This window comes from Schistocerca nitens, chromosome 1, assembly GCF_023898315.1.
Source record: "Schistocerca nitens isolate TAMUIC-IGC-003100 chromosome 1, iqSchNite1.1, whole genome shotgun sequence".
Classification (NCBI taxonomy): domain Eukaryota; kingdom Metazoa; phylum Arthropoda; class Insecta; order Orthoptera; family Acrididae; genus Schistocerca; species Schistocerca nitens.
In genome coordinates, this window is record NC_064614.1 from 640,086,835 (window position 1) to 640,113,039 (window position 26,205).

Consider the following 26,205-nt stretch of genomic DNA (forward strand, 5'->3'; position numbering starts at 1 on the left):
CTTATTTGGATGACCATCTTCTGCAGAACTATTATAAAGTCGGTTTTAATCATAATGCAGTCTAACAGAGATTTATACGAAACGCTTTTCCCTTTTATGTACATGCGTCATTCAATGCTGGCTCTGTAAATACAGCATACATAATAAGTTTTTCACATTTTGTTATTTATGGACCAAAAACAGTTTTTCTGTATGCATTTGGCGAAAAGCTTACGGTGTTTATTTCTCCCTTTTACATGTACTTCTGCTACGGTCGCAGGTTCGAATCCTGCCACGGGTATGGATGTGTGTGATGTCCTTAGGTTAGTTAGGTTTAAGTAGTTCTAAGTTCTAGGGGACTGATGACCTCAGAAGTTAAGTCCCATAGTGCTCAGAGCCATTTGAACCATTTTACATGTACTTAAGACCGCAGGTTTTTCAATCGCTGTTAATAGACGTTGAACTCGAAAACACTTGGCTGCATTTTCATCAGCTCTGATTTTTCGGCTTTTTGGAAACTCGCTTTTTCTTTTGCATCTAAATTCTTTGCACTTCAATTCAGTTTTATGAAAATCCACACAAGGTGTCTTCATAGAAAATTTACTTTCGTTTCGCTTGTTTCGCAGTCAGCAATATATTTTTGCGTGTCCTTTTATTTTTCGTGTGAGTTGTGCGTGCTGTCAACTTCGCGAATGTTATGTTTTAAAGCACCAGCACCATTGCATATTCATGAGTCTGAATTATTATGGAAAACACAACATTGATGAAAATAGTCTTCAGTGTGACAATATAGATTAAATTACTGACTTATTTCTCGAGAATTATTAGCACAGTTTTTTCTTAAAATCGATCAAAGAATTGCTCAGAATTTATGAGTAAAGACTGGTTGCTACTTTGAAAACTAAATAACTATTGGGATAAATTCTGCAGCTATGCATAGTTTTATATTCCAGGAAATGAATGCGTGATGCAGAATGAGATGATCCAAACTCAATTTAGATTCGATATCCCGATTAGCACATACCATTTTTGTTCAACGTAAAATAACAACCTGTCTTGGATACTGAATAATTGTTATCTACTACACTCGGATTTGTTAACTTGTTAAAAGGAAAATATTTGCTTGTGTTAATTTGTAGTCGACATTTCACAAGGCAATTAACGCATTTCCTTACTATGGTCATGAAAAATCACTAACTACTATGAATCTAACAGTGTAGAGCATCTTTCCAACGAAGTCTTTTTTTGACGAAAATTAGTGACGTCAACTGTGTGCTCTGGTGTAAAGAGGTTACGTCAGAGTCGCGTCGAGTTTCACGTTTGTTCTCGCTGGGACCAGCAATTGCTTTTGTCGCTATAAAACTTGATCCTGATTCTGAACTAGCTGTGTGAGATAGCTTCTCCGGGTGAACTTCGTCTCAAGCCATAAGATAAGGAAATTTTTGACAGAAAATGAGGTGTTCGAACTAACTGCTAGTAAGCGTGCTATCATCTTCATTTCACCGACGCTTTTTCCATAACAGAAGTTATATTATACTGTAAATGTCTCCTTAACAGCAGTAATTACTCAACGATTGTCTGAAGATTTCTTGGATATTTTTTTCGGTGGTAAACTCGAATTACTGTAAAGTACATTCGTAACTGGGAGTTAGAAAAATTCGCACTGGTTTCAGTTGGAAAACGTCCTGAGTAATCTACAACAACTGACTCAACAGGAAATGTCTAGAACGCGAAACCTATTGGTAATCTGTCGATCTATTCTCTTTTTTATTTATTTCTGGTTACGAGCTCACATCTGGGTTCCATCAGTGAGTCCATGGGGTACTGTCCCATCTATTCTAGGAAATAAGCAGACACTTATCTTCACAACGGACAACTGAACATTTGAACTCGTAAACCTGGCTAATGACAAAAGCATGATACCTCAGATGCAAATTAATTCCAGTACCATTGACAAGAAGCGTATGTTCAAATTTATGGTTACGTGAATGACACTAGATTGTGTTCCACGACCTATTTGGCCGAAATCACAGTTCTTGCTCTGTGACTGGCTGGCGCTGAAGAACTAAACTACCATTTCTGATGTAGGTGAACTGAAAAGAAGGATTGGTCGCCCGCCTTGGGTAACTGAGTATCGGTATTAGACCTTGGCTCTAATAGCATTGATGGATCGCACTTCTTTCCAGGCACGTATACGTGGTTTAACTGTGTCATTTAGATATGCATCTAGGTTCAATAGTAGATATTAGAGGAATGTTGTTCATCAATGGCAGCTGCAAGATGCAGTGAATGCAGAGATATTACAGGGGTAGACAAAAATATGGAAAAACCGAGAACACAGTACCATTACCGTGCATAATGCGGTGTACGAAAATGGTTGGTATGCAAAACAGCTTCCAGTAGTCCGGTAATGGATAAATGTACGTCCCGTATGGTTTTCAAGGAAATCTTATACAATTCTTCCTACAAAATAATGGGAATCTGAGGTTATGACGATGGAGATGGAGATCAGGCAAACTCCTCTCCAAAGCAGACCACAATGGCTCAGTGATATTAGGATCTGATGACAGTGGTGGCCTTTGAAGATGCGACTATTCATACTCGTGCTCACAAAACCAGCCCTGAGTGGTGCGAGCTGTTAGGGGCTCTGTCGTCTTAGAGTACATCGTCACATTGTACCATGGGATGGACTTGATCAGCCAAAATGGTCACAAAGTCCTTGGCAGTACTGGGACCTTGTAGATCATCCATGGGGTCCATAGAATACCACGATGTGTTCCCCCGCATCTTCAGCGAACCCGCTATGTTTCGCTCTTGGGACGTAAACTGTTCGAGCAGTTGGAAACAGCGTGAAGCAAGACTCATCCGACCAAACGACTTTCTTCCATTGCTCCATAGTTCAGGTTTTACGGCTTCGCCACCATGATTTCCTGTTACAGGCACTTGTGTCACTGATGACTGGTTTTGGAATTCCGGCTCGCCTTGAAATTCTCTGCCTATGGTGCTCGCTTCGTATTGTTTTGGTGCTGACGGGGTTCGCGAGTTCGATATTCAGTTCTTGGAAAAAATCTTGTAGGTACAATCCAAGAACGAGGTTCCTCTACAGTTGTCTGGATCACATTTGTGTCTTTTATTATGAAGTATAGCTGTGGTCCATTCTTCTGGGAATTTTGCTGTTGCCCAATTTTTTTGTAAAACAGAATGTAGAAGATGTTGAGCTGTTTTACCAGCATACTCCCAAATTTCCGCAAACACTTGATTTTCACTATATGCTTTGTAGTTGCTTATTTCTCTATGCGCAATTTCTACTTCTTGTACTGCAGGTGACTTTATATTTTCTAGTTTGGTTTTTGCAGGAGTGTTTGTGCCTGTTGTTAAAAGCTTTACAGGTTCATCACAGTTCAAGAGCCTGTTGAAAGCTTCTGCCAAGATTTCAGCGTTTTCCTTGTGATTATGGGCTATTCTTCCATCTTATTTCTCGGCAATAGTGTGGGAGTGTTGTAATTACGTAATTGTTTATCAAAGGCTTTGAAACAAACTTTGGAACTGGTTTTGTAGTCGTGTTCTTTAATGGAACTCAGTAGATCCTTTTGATATTGACGCTTTGTTTTTCTTTATCTGATAATTTTTTTCTGATGTTTTTAAAGTTAGTTGCATTTTCTTCTGTTTTGTGAGTTTGAAATTATTTCCAGGCTTAATGTCTTTCACAGTGAATTTCATAATATCCCGTAGTCTACAATTCATGTCTTTTACGTTGATTTACTGTGGCCCATTCTTCAGCTTTTGTTTTAAAATTGGTATCAGTTCCTCCAGATTATCCGTTACTATTGTATTTTGTATGTGTTTCTGGTATTTGTCATTTTCTATACTTCCTTTTATCTCGAATTACTATCTTTTTTCCTTAATGGGGTGAATCTGATTTTGATTTTGACCAAATAATGATCTGAAACTGTGTCTGTTCCTCTCAGTGCTTTAATATTTCGAATATGTTAATGAAGAATTTGTCCATGCAGACACGGTGCAGCTGCCACTCCCCTCTTGTCCAGTCAGGATGTTTCCGTGTCATAAGTTTGCTTGTTTTTGTTTTAAAATATGTTGATTTAGAGATGTGCTCTGCAAATTTCAACGAGTATTTGTCCGTTTCTATTAGTTTGTTTATGTGGAGCCCATTTTCTCGTTATATCTCTATACTTCTTTCCTTTCCCAGTTGGGCTTTAAACTCCCCTATTAAGATCTTTACATTGTTTTTATTGATTTGATTTATTCTCTGTATTACCGACATAAAAAAATCTGTTACTTTATCCACGCAGGATCTTGAACACTGTGCGGTAAGGACTGTAGTTGAAGAACGCAACCAGCCACAAATACTTTTACAAAGATTTTATTTTAATGAAGTTACGGATTTCGAATTATCAAGCTGAGGTTGCCTTTTTAGTTATAGAAATATATTACTTACCAACGTGCCATCAGGTCCTGGAATGTATAAGAATGTACGTCGTGTCGAGAACAAAAATACCACGTTGTGGTGGCCTTTCTCATGCCTTTTTCTGGGCGACGCACAAAGTGATCAAGCGCAAAAAAGAGAAACACATACTAAACGAACAACCGTTGCCCCCAAACACTCCGCCATTATTCCTCATGATAGTTACAGGCTCATTTATGTGCTTTACATGAAATATTTTTGTTTTCAATGCAAAGACTTCCACTCTGCACAGATATTAGTCATTTCACAACAAGCAAAGATGTCAACTGTCTAACGTTAAACAAAGAATGTGTGAGCGAGGTGAAATACGTTAATAACAGAACAAACGCATTTAGTACAATTATAGAATATCGTAGGAAAAATTATAAAAATGTTTATTATTGTGGTACTCCGAGAGTATGTGCTGTGCGTTGTTTTTGGTCTCTGTTCATTTTCTTCTTTGGTAGTTGTCAGGATGCTACACAGTGTAGGTAATTTTTCTGTTGCAGTAAGAGTATTCTTATTGGGAGTTCTGACTGTTGATGACCCGTCTTGTGTTCAATTTGTGTAAAAAGCCCAAGGAATATTCGACAGAAATTGTTAGTTAGCTTGCTGATTTAAATTGTATTTAGGTGAAATAAAGATGTGTATGTATATTTCTAGTTCTTCTAGGAGGTCAATTTTCTTACCTTTGTTAGTTACATGTAATACTTATGTAACCCCTCATAAAAAACATTTCTAATTTTTTATGAAAATTTCTCTAAAAAGGTTGGCCATTTGAAGATGATTATGAGAGCCTGAAACCGGCAGTGGCATAAACATAACGATTTTAACAGTATCTGTGGCTGGTTGTGCTCTTCACCAACAAAAAAGGTTCAAGCGTTCACTTTTTTAATGCTTATCTGCTGGCTGACAAGGAAGATGCCCCCAAATCTGCATTGTAACAAATTTCCCTGCTTCCGTGAACTGTGTCTCGGACCAGTGTTTTACTGTCCCAACAAGTTATTGAAGAAGTGGAGTAGAGGTTGTTATTATCGCTCTGCAGTCTACATTACAACGTTTGCTCTGCGCATCCAGTCCTGTGTGCACAGCGGTGCAGTTTATGTATGGGAAAGCAGCGGCTGTTTGCTTTGCTTTATTGATCTCTTCCATAGCGCCTTCCTCCTTCGTGTCGTCTGAGACCCATTTGCGTGTGTTTACCGCTGGCTGAGCTCCTGTATGCGTCCGTGCTGAGGCATAGCTTACAAGAGCTCTACGAAAAGAGGATGAGAGCTCCTTACATATACTCCGAAAATCTCTTTCGCGTCCTGGCGACGTAGGGCCTATAGCCTATCGTCGCAACTGCGGAGAAATATAATTACTTCAGTCTTTCACGTGGTTGCAGAGCTGATTTCAGCACGTGTTTGGCGAATGGTTCAAATGGTTCAAATGGCTCTGAGCACTATGGGACTTAACATCTGAGGTCATCAGTCCCCTAGAACTTAGAACGACTTAAACCTAACTAACCTAAGAAAATCACACACATCCATGCCCGAGGAAGGATTCGAACCTGCGACCGTAGCCGTCTGACGAATCCCAGATAATATCAGTCCAGCGCAAGCGCGCTTTGTAAGTATACACATCTACAGTTACACCCACTCCTCTTCTTTGCAAATAATTGTGCAGTCCATGGCATTGGCTGTTTCCCATTGTACCAAGTATAAGAGTTTCTTACCGTCTCTTTCGCTTGTTAAGCACGGGAAGAATTACTGTTTAAACGCCTTTGTGCGCTCTCTAATTAGTCTAATCCTGACTTCGCGGCCCTTCTGGAACGATACGTAGGTGGCTCTGGCATATTGCTAGAGTCCCTATTTAGCAATTGGAAGTAAGCTTTAGGGGGATATTTGATGTTCGTCCGGCATTTAAGATGTTTCAGCGTCGATCAGTCAAACCTGAGATTTATACACTTGCTCTTAATACTGATCGGTACGAGCCCCACGCACATGAACAATATCGTAAGATGGGTCGCACACGTGATTCATAGGCTGAATGCATTTGACCAGTACCTATGAACCGAGGAATTTACCTACGACTGAGCTAATTATTTAATCATTCAGTTTCATTTATTCGTGTACTTTTTACTTTAGCAGGTTTTTCGATCTATCAGCAGTTGCCTGTTCTCATATGCCACAAACTTCTGTACCGCCAGTCTTCTTCCGATAGACTTCTCTTTTCTATGGCTCTGGCTACTCCTTCTCCCTGGTGGTGACCAGTTGAGCAAAACACTGCGGCCATCGTTGTTCTTTCACGGTTTGACATGTCCATACCATCTCAGTACTCGAGCATCAGTCCTGTTTGTGACTGCTTCCACTGCATCCATCTCCTTTCTTACATATTCATTCCTCAGTCGATCCAAGCGACTCGCTCTCACAATCCGCCGTAACCCGACCATTTCGACTATCTCAGTTTTCCCTCTTTGTCTCTCATTCAGTGACCAACAATTTGTGCCACATGTCAGCATGCTTTCAATCACAGCACATAGCACTGCTATCTTTGTTTGTCTGCATACGTGTCGACTCCAAAAGATACCATTTAACGATCTAATGGCCGCTCTCCCTCGACTTATTCAGTGGGATATGTCCACGACACACCATCCAGTATTATCGATTAGTGAACCTCGATACTTGAACACTTCCACATTTCTTACCTGGCCAAATTCAACATTCAAATCCTCATTATGCTCACCTCCAACAACAAGACATTCTGTTTATCTATATTAACTGTGAGTCTCCATTGTTTATAAGTATCTATTAACTTCCTGCTTTGAGACACGGTATCATCTTTGTCCAGAGCCGTAAGTTCTTGATCGTCGGCAAACAGCGATGCATGTAAACTTTGATGCTATACCGTCACACCCAATCTTCTGCACTGTCTATTTCAATAACCGAGAACAACTTCTAAGCACAACTTAAATAAGGTTGGTGACTTAAAACATCCTTGTCTTAATCCTTTATTTGAGTTAAAACTTTCTGATATCTCACAACCAATCTTCACAACTGCCTCATATTGGTAGTACCTCTTTTGACTAACACTATTAATGCACCATCCATTCCGACTTATTCCACTGCTGTCCATAGTGAACTCCTTGGCACAGTATCATAGGCCTTTTCTAAATCAACGAACATCAAATAGTTATCTTGATTTTTTTTGCGCTCATTTTCTGTCATACACTGTTCATTCAGTATTATGTCCCCCTAAATTATTACACTCAGGTATTTGTATGAATTAACTGATTCCATTTGCGACTCATTGATATTCTAATCATGGGATACTACACTGAAGAGCTAAAGAAACTGGTGCACGTGCCTAACATCGTGTAGGGCCCCCGCGAGCACGCAGAAGGGCTGCAACATGACGTGACATGGACTCGACTAATGTCTGAAGTAGTGCTGGTGGGAAATGACATCATAAATCTTGCAGAGCTGTCCATAAATTCGTAAGAGTGCAAGGGGGTGGAGATCTCTTCTGAATAGCACGTTGCGAGGCATCCCAGATGTACTCAATAATGTTCATGTCTCGGGTGTTTGGTGGCCAGTGGAAGTATTTAAACTCAGAAGAGCGCTTCTGGAGCCACTCTGTAGCAATTCTGGACGTGTGGAGTGTCGCATTGTCCTTCTGGAATTGCACAAGTCCGTTGGAATGTACAATGGACATGAACGGATGCAGGTGATCAGACAGGATGCTTACGTACGTATCACCTGTCAGAGTGGTATCCAGACGTATTAAGGGTCCCATATCACTCCAAATGTACCCGCCCCACACCAGAGCCTCCATCAGCTTGAACAGTCCCCTGCAGACATACAGGGTCCGTGGATTAATGAGGTTGTCTCCATACTCGTACACGTCAATCCGCTCGATACAATTTGAAACGAGACTCGTCCGACCAGGCAACATGTTTATAGTCATCAACAGTCGAACGTTGGTGTTGACGGGACCAGGCGATGAGTAAAGCTTTGTGTCGTGCAGTCATCGAGGGTACACAAGTGGGCCTTCGGCTCCGAAAGCCCATATCGATTATGTTTCTTTGGCGCTTCAGTGTACATTTCCGCTTGTTGTGGACTGCACAGTTTTACGTTTCACAACATTTAAAGCATTCTGAGCACCACGCGTATCAATTCCGCAGATACAAGATGAGATTAATTACAGCGTGCTCAGTGACATTTAAAAGCAGTTCAGATGTGTGAATTCCTAAGGGAGCAAACTTCTGAGGGCATCGGTCCCTAGACTTACACACTACTTAGACTAACTTAAACTAACTTATTCTAAGAACAACACACACACACACACACACACACACACACACACACACACACACACACACACACACACTGTATGATTATATGATAGCGGAACAAACGCTGGTAGCAGTTACTTCTGTAAAATATCTGGGAGTATGCGTGCGGAACGATTTGAAGTGGAATGATCATATAAAATTAATTGTTGGTAAGGTGGGTGCCAGGTTGAGATTCATTGGGAGAGTCCTTAGAAAATGTAGTCCATCAACAAAGGAGGTGACTTACAAAACACTCGTTCGACCTATACTTGAGTATTGCTCATCAGTGTGGGATCCGTACCAGGTCGGGTTGACAGATGAGATAGAGAGGATCCAAAGAAGAGCGGCGCGTTTCGTCACAGGGTTATTTGGTAAGCGTGATAGCGTTACGGAGATGTTTAGCAAACTCAAGTGGCAGACTCTGCAAGAGAGGCGCTCTGCAAAGCGGTGTAGCTTGCTGTCCCGGTTTCGAGAGGGTGCGTTTCTGGATGAGGTATCGAATATATTGCTTCCCCCTACTTATACCTCCCGAGGAGGTCACGAATGTAAAATTAGAGAGATTCGAGCGCGCACGGAGGCTTTCCGGCAGTCGTTCTTCCCACGAACCATATGCGACTGGAACAGGAAAGGGAGGTAATGACAGTGGCACGTAAAGTGCCCTCCGCCACACACCGTTGGGTGGCTTGCGGAGTATAAATGTAGATGTAGATGAAGCCCGAGGGAGGACTAGAATCTCTGGCGGGCGGGGCCGCGCAATCCGTGACTTGGTGCTTCTAACAGCGCGGCCACTCCGCTTTAGAAGCAGTCATGGTTCCTATGCTCTAACCCGACTCGAATGGTAAGTACTCCTGCAATGCGCTTAAGTGGTTTGCAGAGCAGGTATGTACATGTACAAGTTGCCACTCTTCACACCACTTCGAAATCTTACCAAGATCTGAATGAAAAATTGTGCTGATTTTCTCAGTAATTCATCATAGATAACTGCATCGTATGGGACGTGTCTGATCTCATTAATAAACAACATCAAAGAGAAAGATGCCGACAGACTTCCCTTTGTAATGCCTCATGTTCGTCTTCTGCCGATGACTCGCCAAAAACGGCGGTTGTGAAGCAGATTCTTTTAGAAAGTGTAGAAGATCTGCCTCTACCTTACCGTCTTGATCCATAGCCATCAATATACTCTGCGGGCAGAGTGAGCTATGTTTGAGACGTCTGATGCCTTCCGAATCCACGCTGGCTAGCACGGCGGAGGTAAGTCTGTTCGAAATACGTCTTTACGTTTCAACTAGAATTATGTTTTAAGATTCTACGGCAAATGGGCGTCATTTATATTAGACGGTACTTTTGTGGATCACTTCTGCTATCCCGCTACATGGATGTGAGGTGTGTAAACTAAAATAAAAGGTATAAGCAGTCAAACAGATCAATATTCTGAATGAAACAGCAGAAAAAGCAAGACTGAAAATCTCCTTTGAAAAGACAGAGTACCTAACCAATGTAAAAGAGGCACCGAACAATATGATTACAAAGTATGGCCAGATAAAGAAGGTTTCTAATTTCAAATATTTAGGGGAAATCATCCAGCCCAATGCTTCAGATAAAGAAGGAAATAAAACAATAACAAGAAAAATGGAAATGGCATTCCAGCTAACAAAGAATGTGTACAACAAGAAGTCAGTATCAATTAACGCAAAAATAAGGCACTAGAACACTGTGATTAAGCCAGAGTGTCTGTATGCATCTGAATGTTTAGCAATGAACACTAACAAGGAAATGGAAGCTATAGCAAAAAAGGAGCGAAAAATCATTAGAAGAGTACTTGGGCCGAGGTTTGAGAATGGGACTTGGAAGCTTAGAAGTAATAGAGAAGTGTATGACAAAATTGAGAAAGTGGGAGATACTATGAGGAAGAGAAGAGTAAGCTTTTACGCCCATTTGAAAAGAATGAATGATGAAAGGCTGACAAAGAAAATATTCATGTTTTTTGACAAGAACCCCAGAACCCAAATTACCTGGTTCAAAGAAGTCAAAGCAGACTTAGAGGAGATGGGTATAGGAGAAGATGATATAACCAACAGAGACTTAATGAGAGACAAAATTCAACATTTTGAAGGATTTGAAGTGAAGAAGAGAAGAACTGGAGGAACAGTGTGGACAGAAGACCGAAGGGAGCAGCACAGAGAGAGGATGAAGACATATTGGCAGAAGAGAAAAGAGGAGGAGCGCAATAGGAGAAATGTACATTGAAAAATAGTTGTTTAACGCGGTCCCTAGACGGCCAAAATCGGAAATTAAAAAAAAGGTATAAGCACTAACATAGTTTGTATTAGACTCTTAAATCGCTTCATACCAACTTAACAAAAAATTTTCATTGATACGATCAGTAATACTCAGAAAAAAGTGGATATGTTGTAGGAGGGACGATGATGTGGAATCTGAGGATCGATCATAGTTCATACCGCTCTTCTATTCTGCTCTTTACTATCGAGAATAGGACAGAGGGGGTACACACTTTTGAGCGAGTCAACTGGTGGACGAGTGTGTCAGCATTACCAACAGACACGACCAGTTGATTGCGATCCGTCGATCAACTCGAATGAGAGTGTCCGCACGTTCCAACATTGCAAGAGTCACGGCCGTGTGCGGCCTGCCGCCAAGCGGGAGATCGGGCAGGCTTGTCCGACCTTGTTGCGGTGATGACAGACGTCTCGCCCAACGACTCACCGTGCTTTTATTCTCTGAGAGGTCTCCGTAGTCATCCTGCAAGTGCCAAAAGAAACTCAATACAGTTCTCTGCTTGGAACGCACCTCCGTTACAGACGCCGTCTTGAAGAGTAAGTAAAGCGCCGACACGTATCGGAACTTCATCTACATCTACATGGATACTCTGCAAATCACATTTAAGTGCCTGGCAGAGGGAACATCAAACCACCTTCACGATTCGCTATTATTCCAATCTCGTATAGCGAGCAGAAAGAACGAACACCTACATCTTCCCGTACGAGCTCCGATTTCACTTATTTTATCGTGGTGATCGTTTCTCCCTACCTAGGTCGGTGTCAACAAAATATTTTCGCATTCGGAGGAGAAAGTTGGTGATTGGAATTTCGTGAGAAGATTCCGCACAACGAAAAACGCCTTTCTTTTAATGATGTCCGGCCCAAATCCTGTATCATTTCTGTGACACTCTCTCCCATTTTTCGCGATAATACAAAACGTGTTGCCCTTCTTTGAACTTTTTCGATGTACTTCGTCAGTCCTATCTGGTAAGGATCCCAAACCGCGCAGCAGTATTCTAAAAGAGGACGGACATGCTCGTGGTCAGTTGGCCTTTGGCTGTGCTGCGGTGAGGACGCGCTGTTTGTGTTCCTGCCGCGGAGCGAGCGCTTGTGTTGTTTACATCGTACTCGGCCGTTTCGCACGTGCCGTACTCAGCATATAGATCACTATGGCGCACCAATACAGAAAATCGACGCTCAAATTTACGTTCCGCAACGAATTTGCACGGCCCAAAGCACTCGAAGTCGAACGATTTCTACGAGAAGAATTTAAAATCCCGGCGACTGACATTCTCGGCATTCACTTGTCCATTGTGAGTAGTATCGTGTATGTCAAGATCATCAACGACGCAACATGTGAACGGATCCTTCGGGACACGAAACAGGGCCTCCGTTTCTGCCATGCTGATGGCAATGTGGGGACTGTGCACGTCGATTATTCTGGCATGGGACTTCGCACGATCAGAATTTTCGAACTTCCTTTCGAACAACCGGCGGAGGACGTCGTGACAGCGCTGTGCGCCCCTACGGCACGGTCCATGATCATATTGCGGAAAAATGGACGCAATTCCAGACATATCCTTTGCTGAACGGAGTCCGCCAGGTCCGAATAGAACTTAAAAGACATGTACCTTCATATCTGAATATCGGTGGCTGCCGTGCCATCGTCATCTACGATGGGCAACCGAAGACCTGCTCTGGTTGTGGGAAGGAGGGACACCTCAGATCAGAATGTATCCAACGTCGAATCACTCAACTGCCGCCGGCTGACGCGGATCCGCCATCGCAGCCGACGCTGCTTCCCGTGACTTATGCAGCAGCCCTCACGACAGCTACCACTTCACCACGAAAGCCGACATCCACAGTTGGGTCGCGGCTCCATCCTCCAATACAGGGCGATGACGACACACCCGTTCCACAAGCTACGGATTCAACTCCGATGCCGCCGCCCCCGTCGACGGATAACAACATACATGACGATAGCATGGCCGTAGACTCGCTTATTGTGCCTACGGCTGCCTTTGTGCCGGAACGTCGTGAATCTTTGCCATCGTCTGACACAGAAGGACACACCAGGAAGCAACGCTCTCCGAAGCGACGGAAGCGGAGGCGTAGAGCAACTTCCGAACGGGATGCGACACAGCCTCCAGAGGACGACGACTCCACCTTCAATGACGACGCTACCACAGAGGCAGCCGCCATTTGCTGCAGTGTGGCACCACCGAACGGAACTGAGGACAAATCACATATATCTACAGTGGCAAAATCGGATGCCGATATGCAGGACAGATGCTGCCCACCACCTTCTGGAGTGCAAGCACCCATGCCGTGTCCTGAGGAAGCTAGGGAAGCCGATCTTGCTTTGAGTTCCCCGACGTGGGCGGATGACCACGACGACGACCGAACCATGCAAGCTACGCCAATAGAGCCCACGCCATTGGCGCCGGCTCTCTAGAAAGGACTGCAGGTGAGGTTTGGGTTTATGTGGAGGTGTCAATACAGTCAGAAGCGTCATAGGTAATTCCAGTCTTAATGGATAACTTAACACTTGCGGTTCGGCAACAAGCTTATCGTATCGCCACGCTTAACATCAACACGATGCGAACGGCAGTGAAGATCCAGTTGCTGCATGAGATGCTTCGTTCTTCGGATGTTGACATTGCCCTGTTGCAAGAAGTGTATATAGCGGCCCTCCCCGTTTTCTACGGCTATGTGACATATGTGTCACCGGCGGACCGGAATGGCAGCGGTACGGCAATACTAGTGCGCGACGGAATTGCCATCGAAGAAGTGACTTACCTTCCGTCAGGAAGGAGGCTGGGATCACAGCACTGGGCACGCGCATCATTAACATTTACGCTCCTTCAGGAACTGACCAACGCCGCGAACGATCGCTGTTCTACTCGGAGGATATCGTCTCCCTCTTTATCAGCCGCTACGATCAATACATCTTCGGCGGAGACTTTAACTGTGTGCTCCACCCCAAAGACCAAGTCCCACATTTCTCGACTTGTCAAGAACTTCGGCTCCTGGTTCGTGATCTGCTTCTCACCGACACGTGGGAGACAGTGCACGGTGACCGTCCCGGGCCGACATACCTTACTAGTCACTCAGCCAGTCGCCTAGACCGCATTTATGTCTCACGAGCCCTGGCGCCGGGAAGTATTGGACGCCGAACGTTGGCCGCTTGCCTTCTCCGATCATAGCGCTTTCATATGCACACTCACTCTACAACAGCGGCGGATATGGCGCAGCCGAGGACCCTGGAAGCTGAATGTAGCACATCTTCAAGCACCGGCATGCCGTCAGATTATCGCCAACACATGGCTGGATTGCGAACGTCGTCTTCCCCGATTCCCTTCGACTCTAGCATGGTGGGTGGACTGTGCAAAATCAGCGTTTCGGTGTGTGCTAACACAATTCGGAAAAGATATCGCAGCTTGGCATCGTCACACATTGGACTTTTATTACACGATGCTTCGCAATCTCGACAGCCAACCACCATCTCCAAACCGACAAATGGAAAGCCGCCGAATTAAAGGTAAAATATTGTCTCTTACGAGGAAACGTTTGGAGGGGGTCGTAGTGCGATCGCGACGTCAAGACCGAGCGGAAGGAGAAACCCCGTCTATGCATCACATCGTGCTCGACAGCCGCCGACGCCGACAGCAGCTGATCACAGACCTCGTATTGCCAGGTGGTAGGGTCGTAATGACTCAGGCGGCGGTTACTGAGGCCTTTGCAGATCACTATTGCCGGTTTTACGACGAGGTGAATACAGAGGACGAGGAAGCGGACGATCACGACATATTGCAGCACGTGTCGCACACCCACGATAATGCAGCAGCGGCGACGCTGTTAGGTGGAATTACACGGGACGACATCGAGGACGTGCTTAACAAGGGAGCACTCAACAAATCTCCCGGGCCAGACGGACTGCCGCTCGAATCTTATCGGACTTTCCGCGATCTAATGATGCCCCGATGGATCAGCATGTACCAAGAACTGATGACCCCCGGTTCCCACGTGCCACCTGCATTCGTGGAAGGTCTCCTTATACCGATACACAAGCCTTCCAGAGATCGGACGGTCGAGGACTACAGGCCAATTACAATGCTCAACTCGGACTATAAAATCTCCCCCCCCCCCCCCCCTGGTCGTGCGGTAGCGTTCTCGCTTCCCACGCCCGGGTTCCCGGGTTCGATTCCCGGCGGGGTCAGGGATTTTCGCTGCCTCGTGATGACTGGGTGTTGTGTGCTGTCCTTAGGTTAGTTAGGTTTAAGTAGTTCTAAGTTCTAGGGGACTGATGACCATAGATGTTAAGTCCCATAGTGCTCAGAGCCATTTGAACCATTTTGAACGAACATGCATACTGTACGCAGTCTCCTTAGTAGACCCGTTACATTTTCTAAGTGTCCTGCCAATAAAACGCATTTTCTGTGTGTTCCTTCCAATTTAAGTTCTTCGTAATTCTAATACCTATGTATTTAGTTGAATTTACGGCTTTTACATTAGACTGATTTATCGCGTAACCGAAGTTTAACGAATTTCTTTTAGTACTCATGTGGATGACCTCATACTTTTCGTTATTTAGGGTCAACTACCAATTTTCGCACCATTCATATATCTTTTCTGAATCGTTTTACAATTTGTTTTGATCATCTGATGACTTTATTAGTCGATAAATGACAGCGTCATCTGCAAACAACCGGAGACGGCTGCTCAGATTGTCTCCCAAACCGTTTATATAGATAAGGAACAGCAAACGGCCTGTATCACTACCTTGGGGAACGCCAGAAATCACTTCTGTTTTACTCGATGGCTTTCCGTCAATTACTACGAACTGTGACCAGTCACATAACAGACGATATTCCATAAGCACGCAATTTCACTACAAGCCGCTTGTGTGGTACAGTGTCAAAAGCTTTCCGGAAATCCAGAAATAAGAAATCGATCTGAAATCCCTTGTCAACAGCACTCAACACTTCATGTGAGTAAAGAGCTAGTTGTGTTTTCTAAACCCATGTTGACTGTGTGTCAATAGACAGTTTTCTTCGAGGTAATTCATAATGTTTGAACACAATATATGTTCCAAAATCTGTTGCACATCGACGTTAACGACATGGGCCTGTAATTTAGTGGATTACTTCTACTACCTTTCTTGAATATTGGTGTGACCTGTGCAACTTTCCAGTCTTTTGGTACGGATCTTTCGTCGAGCGAACGGTTGTATATGATTGTTATGTACGGAGCTAATGCATCAGCATACTCTGAAAGGAACCTAACAGGTATACAGTCTGGACCAGAAGACTTGCTTTTATTAAGTGATTTAAGTTGCTTCACTACTCCTAGGATATTGATTTCTACGTTACTCATGTTGGCAGCTGTTCTCCATTCGAATTCTGGAATATTTACTTCGTCTTCTTTTATGAAGGCATTTCGGAAGGCTGTTCTTAGTAACTCTGCTTTGGCACCACTGTCTGGTATAGTATCTCCATTGCTATCGCGCAGAGAAGGCATTGATTGGTTCTTGCCGCTAACATACTTCACATACGACCAGAATCTCTTTGGATTTTCTGCCAGGTTTGGAGATAAAGTTTAGTTGTGGAAACTGTTACAAGCATCTCGCATTGAAGTCCGCGCTAAATTTCGAGATTGTATAAAAGATCGCCAATCTTGGGGATTTTGCGTCTGTTTAAATTTGGCATGTTTGTTTCGTTGTTTCTGCAACGGTGTTCTAACCCGTTCTGTGTACCAAGGAAGATCAGCTCCGTCGTTTGTTAATTTATTTCGTATAAATCTCTCAATTTCTGCCGATACTATTTCTTTGAATTCAAGCCACATCTGGTCTACACTTACATTATTAATTTGGAATGAGTGGGGATTGTCTCTCAGGAAGGCATCAAGTGAATTTTTATCTGCTTTTTTGAATAGGCATATTTTTCGCTTATTTTTGGAGGACTTGGGGGTTACAGTGTTGAATCTCTTTAAGACAACCCTGTGTTCACTAATCCCTGTATCGGTTTTGATGCTCTTTATTAACTCAGGATTATTTGTTGCTAAGATGGTTCAAATGGCTCTGAGCACTATGGGACTTAACATCTGAGGTCATCAGTCCCCTAGAAGTTAGAACTACTTAAAACTAACTAACCTAAGGACATCATACACATCCATGCCCGAGGCAAGATTCGAACCTGCGACCGTAGCAGTCGCGCGGTTTCGGACTGAAGCGCCTAGAACCGCTCGGCCACCGCGGCCGGCTGTTGCTAAGAGGTAAAGTGTGTTTTCACAACCGTTTACTATTCGGGTGGGCTCATGAACTAACTGCTCGAAATAACTATGGGCTGAAACGGAAGTATTCCACGATGTGCCACGACAAATTCTCCACTTTTTCAGAAAGATGTGTTGCATTACTTATTGAACGCCGGTCGTACGTCACAGCTCAATAGGTCACTTGAAATAACCTCGTCACTTGTGTAAAAGATTTATGTTGACACGTTTATGGTGGAACCCACCTTTAGAACATCAAACAAGTTCCCTTCATACAAAATACGGCGTCACGTGCGTATATCCTCACCACCAGTGCTCAATCGACCAGTCCATTTCATGTGACCCATTTGGCAGTGATACAGTAAGTGCTCTCAGTAGAATATTATGAGACGCACACTACACCGTGGGCAAGCGGTGCCAGACTGAGAACTGACCTATGTTTCTAAAATAGACACAGCACAGGTTCGCAGTTCAGTGCGCATTAGTCGCCGCCGGAGAGAGAGGTGCCAGCGATGGCGAGCAAACATCTGGTGCGGATGTCGCGTGGCCAGAGTGGAACGCGGGAGGGCAGCGCAGCGACGCGGGTTGGCAGCCGGAGCACTGGCGGGCTGCCTCTGGCCTGGGAAGGAAGGCAGCCCAGCCAAGCGCGGACGCGGAACTACGCCGCCGCCGCTACACTGGACTGGGCGGCCTCGCCTCGTCTGCCCGACACACGTGACGGCGCGCCGCTCCTCCAGCGCAGCAACGACCACCACCATCAGCTGGCTGAGCACTGCCTATACGCTTGAGCGTGGTGCTCTTATTACAAGCTCTCGATCAGTCAGTAGCCATTGTTACAATGCTCATCCTTGTAGGTAAAAGAGCACCTCGATGAACGTGCTCTACTATATTTCAGCATGTTGTTCTTATTACAAGGTGTCGATCAGTTGTTACAACGCTCATACTTGCGGGTAAAAGAGCAACTGGCTGAACGTGTTGTACTACACTTGAGCATGTTGCTCCTATTACTAGGTGTCGATCAGTCAGTAGCCTTTGTTACAGTGCTCATCCTTGTAGGTAAAAGAGCACCTGGCTGAACGTGCTGTAGTATATTTCAGCATGCTGCTCTTATTACAAGGCGTCGATCAGTTGTTACAACGCTCATCCTTGCGCGTAAAAGAGCAACTGGCTGAACGTGTTGTACTACACTTGAGCATGTTGCTCTTATTGGCTGGCTCTGAGCACTACGGGACTTAACATTTGTGGTCATCAGTCCCCTAGAACTTAGAACTACTTAAACCTAACTAACCTAAGGACATCACAGACATCCATGCCCGAGGCAGGATTCGAACCTGCGACCGTAGCGGTCACGCGGTTCCAGACTGAAGCGCCTAGAACCGCACGGCCACACTGGCCGGCTGTTGCTCTTATTACTAAGTGTCGATCAGTCAGTAGCCATTGTTACAATGCTCACCCTTGTAGGTAAAAGAGCACCTGGCTGAACGTGCTGTACTATATTTCAGCATGTTGCCCTTATTACAAGGTGTCGGTCAGTTGTTGCAATGCTCATCCTTGCGGGTAAAAGAGCAACTGGCTGAACGTGTTGTACTACACTTGAGCATGTTGCTCTTATTACTAGGTGTCGATCAGTCAGTAGCCATTGTTATAATGCTCATCGTTGTAGGTAAAAGAGCACCTGGCTGAATGTACTGTACTATATTTCAGCATGCTGTTCTTATTACAAGGTGTCGATCAGTTGTTACAACGCTCATCCTTGCGGGTTAAAGAGCAACTGGCTGAACGTGCTATACTATATTTCAGCATTTTGTTCTTATTGCAAGCTCTCGATCAGTCAGTAGCGTTTGTTACATTGCTCATCCCTACCGATAAAAGAGCAACAGGCTGGACTACTACACTTCAACGCCTTTCTGTTATTAAGAGTGTTGATCACTCAGTAGCATTTATTACAATGCTCATCCCTGCATGTAAAAGAGCACCTGGCTGAACACGCAGAGCTACGCTTGGGCATGTTGCTCTCATTCCAAGCTGTCAAATCAAACACCTTTCAGGCGTTAACTTGCAAACTCCAAACTTATTTTATCTGGCTACCAGTTTTGGCGATTTACTACGCCATCTTCAGGCCCTGTGTACAAGTATGAAATAGGCAACCAAAAAAGGGCGGTGGTGCAAGTGTTACATACAGCGGTCAGCTCGTGGTCTTGCGGTGGCGTTCTCGCTTTCCGCGCAGGGGGCCCGGGTTCGATTCCCGGCGGGGTCAGGGATTTTCCCTGCCTCGAAATGTCGATATGACTGGGTGTTGTTGCGTCGTTTTCATCATCATCAATCGCCCACATTACGGTCTGAGGAAGGCAATGGCAAACCACCCAGGACCTTGCCTAGTCGGCGGTGCGGGTCTCCCACATCGTCCCCTGCGCTCCTCGGAGTATGGGACCTCATTATCAATATGTAATAACACAACAGTACCAACCTGTACAGGAAGGTACATGAAGCTACAGTCGCATATTGTATTAAAGTAGTGAGCAAAGTACATACGTCATATAATAATAAAAAAGAGAAACTTACTAAAGGGGGTCAGTATTTCATGTTATAAACAAATAATCACAGTATAAAGCTAATGCAAAGCCCATGAAACAATTAAAGTAGAACAATGTAGTCATATACTGACGAGTACAGCTTGAAGGCAAAATATTTGATTATATGATATCATATACTAGTAAAACATAGACCACTTACTGGAGGTCAATCACCTAACTACCTGTATCATCATGTTCCGTACACTACCAATAACTAATAAAAGAAGAATGGAGAAATACTTCAGTGCAATTTATCGATCACAGTTATTAGTAGTATATGGAACATAATCATGTAGGTAGATATAGACAATAAGTAATAAAAGGACAATATAAAAATACATCAGTGCAATTTATCGATCACAATTGTTAGTAGTATATTACCACTGTATATAAGACTTACACCACCGCCATTTTTTGGTTATCTATTTCTTACTGGTAACATGATTGTCCGAACACAGGGCCTGAAGACTGTGTAGTAAATCGCCGAAAAATAAGTTTGGAAATTAGACGGCTGAAAGGTGTTTGATTTGACATCCTGTAGCGAAAAGCCGAATCCCGCAAAAATCTCTGAAGCGATGGACCTACAGAGGCTGTCGATCAGTCAGTAGCCTTTGTTACAATGCTCATCCATATGGGTAAAAGAGCAGCTGGCTGAACACGTTGTACTATGATTCAGCGTACTGCCCTTATTAAGAGCTGTCGATCAGTCAGTAGCCTTCGTTACAGTGGATGGCTGGGGAAAATTATTGAACCCCATTTTCTACCAAGTACTCTTTAACAGGTTTACTTATCAACAACAATTTCTTTTCCTCAACAGCAACGAGGTGCAAGGTTGAACTTAAAACACACATTAAAGATTAAACTCGAGCTTTGGCCCTTAAGAAAAGGCATTAAACGTGAAATACCAAAAGCCAAACAATTTAGATATTCCTTAAAGTTTAGGCCGGCCGAAGTGGCCGTGCGGTTAAAGGCGCTGCAGTCTGGAACCGCAAGACCGCTACGGTCGCAGGTTCGAATCCTGCCTTGGGCATGGATGTTTGTGATGTCCTTAGGTTAGTTAGGTTTAACTAGTTCTAAGGTCTAGGGGACTAATGACCTTAGCAGTTGAGTCCGATAGTGCTCAGAGCCATTTGAACCATTTTGAACCTTACAGTTTTTTAAAAATACTTACAGTTCGTAAAAACATTAAATATTAATAATTTACAGTGAAAGTCATGCCGAGCCATACCATAATCTAAGGGCTGAAAGAACTTACTGGCTGCAGGGAACAAGTCAGTGCCACTAGATCGAGTGGTTCTCTTTTGTTAAGACCAACATAGTGGCAAAATGTGACTTAGGATACGGACTTGCATGAATCCTTTCCGTATTGTTGAAGTATGTGAAGACGAAATGGTTGGCAGACAGCAAAGAATAGCGCGTCGCTTGTGTCTGCAGAGACCTGGCCATCAAGAAAAGCACAGTAAGGCGTCGGGCGAGGCGCCTGCCAGCCTCACAACAAGGTCACTCAGACCTGTCCAACCTCCCGCCTGCTGGCCGGCAGGCCGCACACAGCTTTGACTCCTGAAGTGCTGGAACTTCAGGTCAGTTCACAAACCAGCAGACGACACAGCAGACACCAGACGTAGTAGACCTTACTATGCAGTCCCCGGCGACAAAGAGCCGAGGGAGGATAGGTAGTGCACTACAACATGTACAGCAACCTCTCTTAAGCAGTTAAATAAATCACAAGCCTGCACTCTGGTTCAAAAGAATTCCAATAACTCACATTAAGTTGAGATTAAAGCACCACTGAATGTTAACTCGCCTCACAATACTAGTTAAAGTTAACCGCTTCGAGCGAAGTACACACTTAAAGCCTGAATTACTACCTCCCAAGAATCAAAATTATTAGTATCGTAAGTGTAGAATAAAAATCGTCACCATCTTAGTAAACACAGAAGCAGCCTTCAGCTACAAAGGGCGTTCAAAAAGAAACGAGCCAGAGTGTGGAATGTGCAAACCGGTGACAGGAGGGTAATATCGTGGCGTGTGTACCGAGGTGTGGTTCCGACCAGAGCATGGAAGTTCACAGCCCGTCGCTAGAGGACACACGTGCACGTCACGTGACTATACAGGGCTAGCGTTAGTATGCAGCGCTGCCCATCGCTGACGTTCTTCTTTGACCAAGATGGCCCACTTCTGATACACTTCCTGCAGCACGGGACAACAGTGAATGCCCAGCGCTACTCGCAAACCTTGACCACCCTTCGCCAAGGGATCAAATCAAAACGACCAGGCAATCTCACCCGTGGGGCCATTCTGCTCCACGACAGTGCAAAGCCTCATACGGCCAACACAGACGCGACACTCCTGCAGAAATTCAAATGGGAGGTTCTCGGCCACCCTCCATACAGTCCGGACCCCTCTCCCTGTGATTGCGCCATTTTTGGTCCCCTTAGAAAGGCTCTGAGGTACAAACGATTCACCTCGGACGACGACCTCCAGCTGTACGTGCGGAACTGGTTAACACCGCCGCCCCGGAAATTTTATGAGACAGCCATTCACCACTGCACCAAAGGTCACACAGCTCCAAACACGCCTCGTGAAACTGAGAGCAGGACATACGCTTTCATATTGACAAACCGTCCCAGAATAAACAACAAACCCAGATTTAAATACATCTACCCTTCCAGAAACATGAATCAAAACACCCTTGACATACACCCCGACCTCAGGACAGAAGAAACTCGGACACCACCCCAGCTCATCTCTAGAGATACCAGAATCAGAGCCAGACCTAAACGATACTAAAGATGATGACGTAAACGTAGACGTTTGAAAAACGCGGATACCTGAATCCTAACGACTGCGATAACACTGAACACACAACAAGCAGCTCAAATAAACTTCCAAGCACCGAAAAACACACACGTTACTGTGGTGTCACTGCCAGACACCACACTTGCTAGGTGGTAGCTTAAATCGGCCGCGGTCCATTAGTACATGTCGGACCCGCGTGTCGCCACTGTGTGATCGCAGACCGAGCGCCACCACACGGCAGGTCTCGAGAGACGTACGAGAACTCGCCCCAGTTGTACGACGACGTTGCTAGCGACTATACGGACGAAGCCTTTGCTCTCATTTGCCGAGAGACAGTTAGAATAGCCTTCAGCTAAAGTTAATGGCTACGACTTAGCAAGGCGCCAATTGTCACAGTGCATGTATCTTACGAGTCTCAATTGTATAGTCAAGAGAGATGTACCAAAGGAAGCATTAAAAGTTAAGTATATTCCAAAGCTACGTATTTTCTTTATAGCAGTCATAAAGTATCCTGTTCCAGACTTGACGCCAGTCGGCGTGTGTGTACGCGTGCCTTTCGGCTTCCTTCTCAGTGTGGCGTAGCTCGTTTGTTACGCCACAACAGTTACCACTGCCCCGACACAAAAAGTTAGATAAGTACCAACAAGGTGTCATGAATTTCAATTCAATAGCTAGTAATATATAAAAGTATGGTAAAATCAATCACGTAGCCTCTGCTAGAAAATCAGTTGCAAACGTAGTCTTAGAAAAGAAAATAACAATGCGAGAAAATCGTGTAAACCTAGATTTAGTTAGTAGTAATAAAGAAGGAAACATAACAATGTATAGGCCTATTACAAAACCATAACAAGCTATAAACTGAATACATGGGTTAAGCTCTAGTAATTAGGTTAGAAGTTAGTTAGAAATTAAGCCAAATATTATAAAAAGAGATGAAAAGAAAAATAAAGTTGTGAGTGTTAACCCAACTCAAGGGAGTGTTATAGGGGTTGCTATTATTTACTATTTATGTTAACGATGTAGTGGATAACAGTGGAGCCTCTGTGAGGCAATTCGCGGACGAAGCTGTTGTCTGTAGGAAGGTGGCGAGGCCAGAGGACTGTAGCGAAATGCAGGAAAACCTACAGACGTCTACGCAGTCGTTGTGGAATGACTGGCAGTTAACCCTCAACGTAAATAAACTTAACGTACTGCGCACAAACAAGAGAATAGTTCCATTACTGCTCGACTACGCTGGCGACATGTCACTGGAAGTAGTGACTGCTGTAAAATACCTGGGAGTAATCATCCGGAACGACCTGAAGTGGAATAACCCACAAAACAAACAGCAGGAAAAGCAGCGGCCAGACTGAGATTCATTGGAAGAATCTTAAGTAAATTTAAATCATCTACGGAAGAGAGGCTCACAAAAAACTCGTTCGACCGATTCCCGCGAACTGTTTTTCAATCTGGGACCCTTACCAAGTAGGATCAGTAGAACAGCTAGAGAGACTGCAAAGAAGAGCGACGTGTATCGTCAGGGGATCGTTCACTCGGCTTGAGAGCCTTACGGAGACGTTCAATAGGCTCCAATGGAGAACGTTACAACAGACACTTAGAGGCCACAGACGTTTCGCAAAGAGATCACGTCGAGAAAATCACAGAAGTTAGATGTCTGCCGACAATCCTCCTTCCCAAGCGCCTCTCGTGAATCGAACAGAAAAAGGGGGAAAAGGTAGTGATACCAGCTCTCCGCCACACACCGTATAGTGGTTTGTGGAGTGTAGATGTAGATAGATAACAGCTGCGAATTCCCTGTCTCCGAGAACCACGTTTGACAAAATAACAAATATGTGATTTTCTGCTAGAGAGAGCAGTTGCTTGCAAAATGAGCTCTGTCAAAGTATAAATGGAGATGATACTGTAAAACCTGCCATCCCTGAAGAATGAGTTTTTGTTGCAAAAATGATGCTATCATACTTCTTTCCTACAAAATCAGTTGCATTTCTAGTGTGAACGAGGGACCACATTCTTGTTCAAAATGGTAAGAGTGGAAGTCGGTCTTAAGGTCACGTTCAAGGAGATCGGCACGCCTGGATCTGCATTCGACACACCGTTGCGCCACGCCCCCCATCTCGCAAGAAAGACGGCGCCGCTCGGGTCGTTCCACGGGACTGAGCGAGGCGTTTAAAGGCTCGGCCAAGTGTGAAGGAAACTGGAAAACTGCCCACTACAATACTATCTGTTCTGGAACATTCCCAGGCCCTCCCGCCACCTCGTCGCGCGCAGACAATGGGACTCCGGCGATAGCAAGCAACGGCGCCACAACACGAAGACGCCGAGATAAAGCGCCGTGGGTCGTTTTGCTTATCCACGACCGCTGTAAAGCTGTCTGGCCCGGGTTCCACCTTGAGCTGTTCGCGGCTTTTGTACGACGCTGTCGAGAGAACGCGAATTTCCTGTGTCTCTTATCACCTCAACACCTCAGCCTCGAAATTCGTGTGCTCCTAATCAACACACTTGAATTCAATAAGAACTGAAACCATTACTTTGTGAATATACGAAGGGATACCTTAAAGAAACCGAACTTATTTTTTTAAACTTATTTATTCACATTTTAAGTACAAACCTCCACTCCCCTTCAAACTACTCTCTACTTGCACTAATACACTTGTCAAATCTTTAATTCTATTTTTCGAAACCTCCGTCGTTCTTTCCTTCACCTGAGCAACATTAGCACAACGCTTTCCTTTCATGTCTGTTTTCATTCCAGGAAACAAAAAAAGTTGCAAGGGGCAAGGTTAGGTTAATATGACGGGTGAGAAACAGGAATCTCATTCTTTTTGATCGAGAATTGTCCTACAGACAGGGCTGCCGCGCTGGGTAGCCGCGCTGTCTATTGCGTCTTGTCACGGTTCGAGCGACTCCCCCCCGTCGGAGGTTCGAGTCCTCCCTCAGGCATGAGTGTGTGTGTTGTCCTCAGCGTAAATTAGTTTAAGTCAGATTAAGTAGTGTGTAAGGGATCGATGACCTCAGCAGTTTGGTCCCATAAGGACAAAAAAAGAAAAAATAAACAGGGCTGTGTGAGCAGGGCATTGCTATGATGGAAAACCCAGTTACCCAACTGCCACCAATAAGGCTACTTCCGCCGCACACTGTTGCGCAATCTTTCCAAAATTTCCAACTAGAAAGCCTGGTTAGCTGTCTGACGCTGCGGAACAAAATCTAAAAAAATGACTCTACTCACATCGCAAAATAGCCAAATCAGCATTGTTTTAATGCTTGACTTCACCTGACGAGCTCTCTTGGGGCGAGGCGAACGTGAAGTCTTCCATTAGCTTAATTGTTGCTTTGATTCAGGATCGTAAGCATAGCACCACCTTGAAGTCTTCCACTGGCTTGATTGTTGCTTTGATTCAGCATCGTAAGCACAGCACCAAGATCCGTCACACGTGATAATTTTTGAAAAAATGTTTGGATCATTTCGGGACTCTTCTTTCAAAGCACAACATACTTCCACGAAATCTTGTTTTTGTTCAGGAATCAGCATTC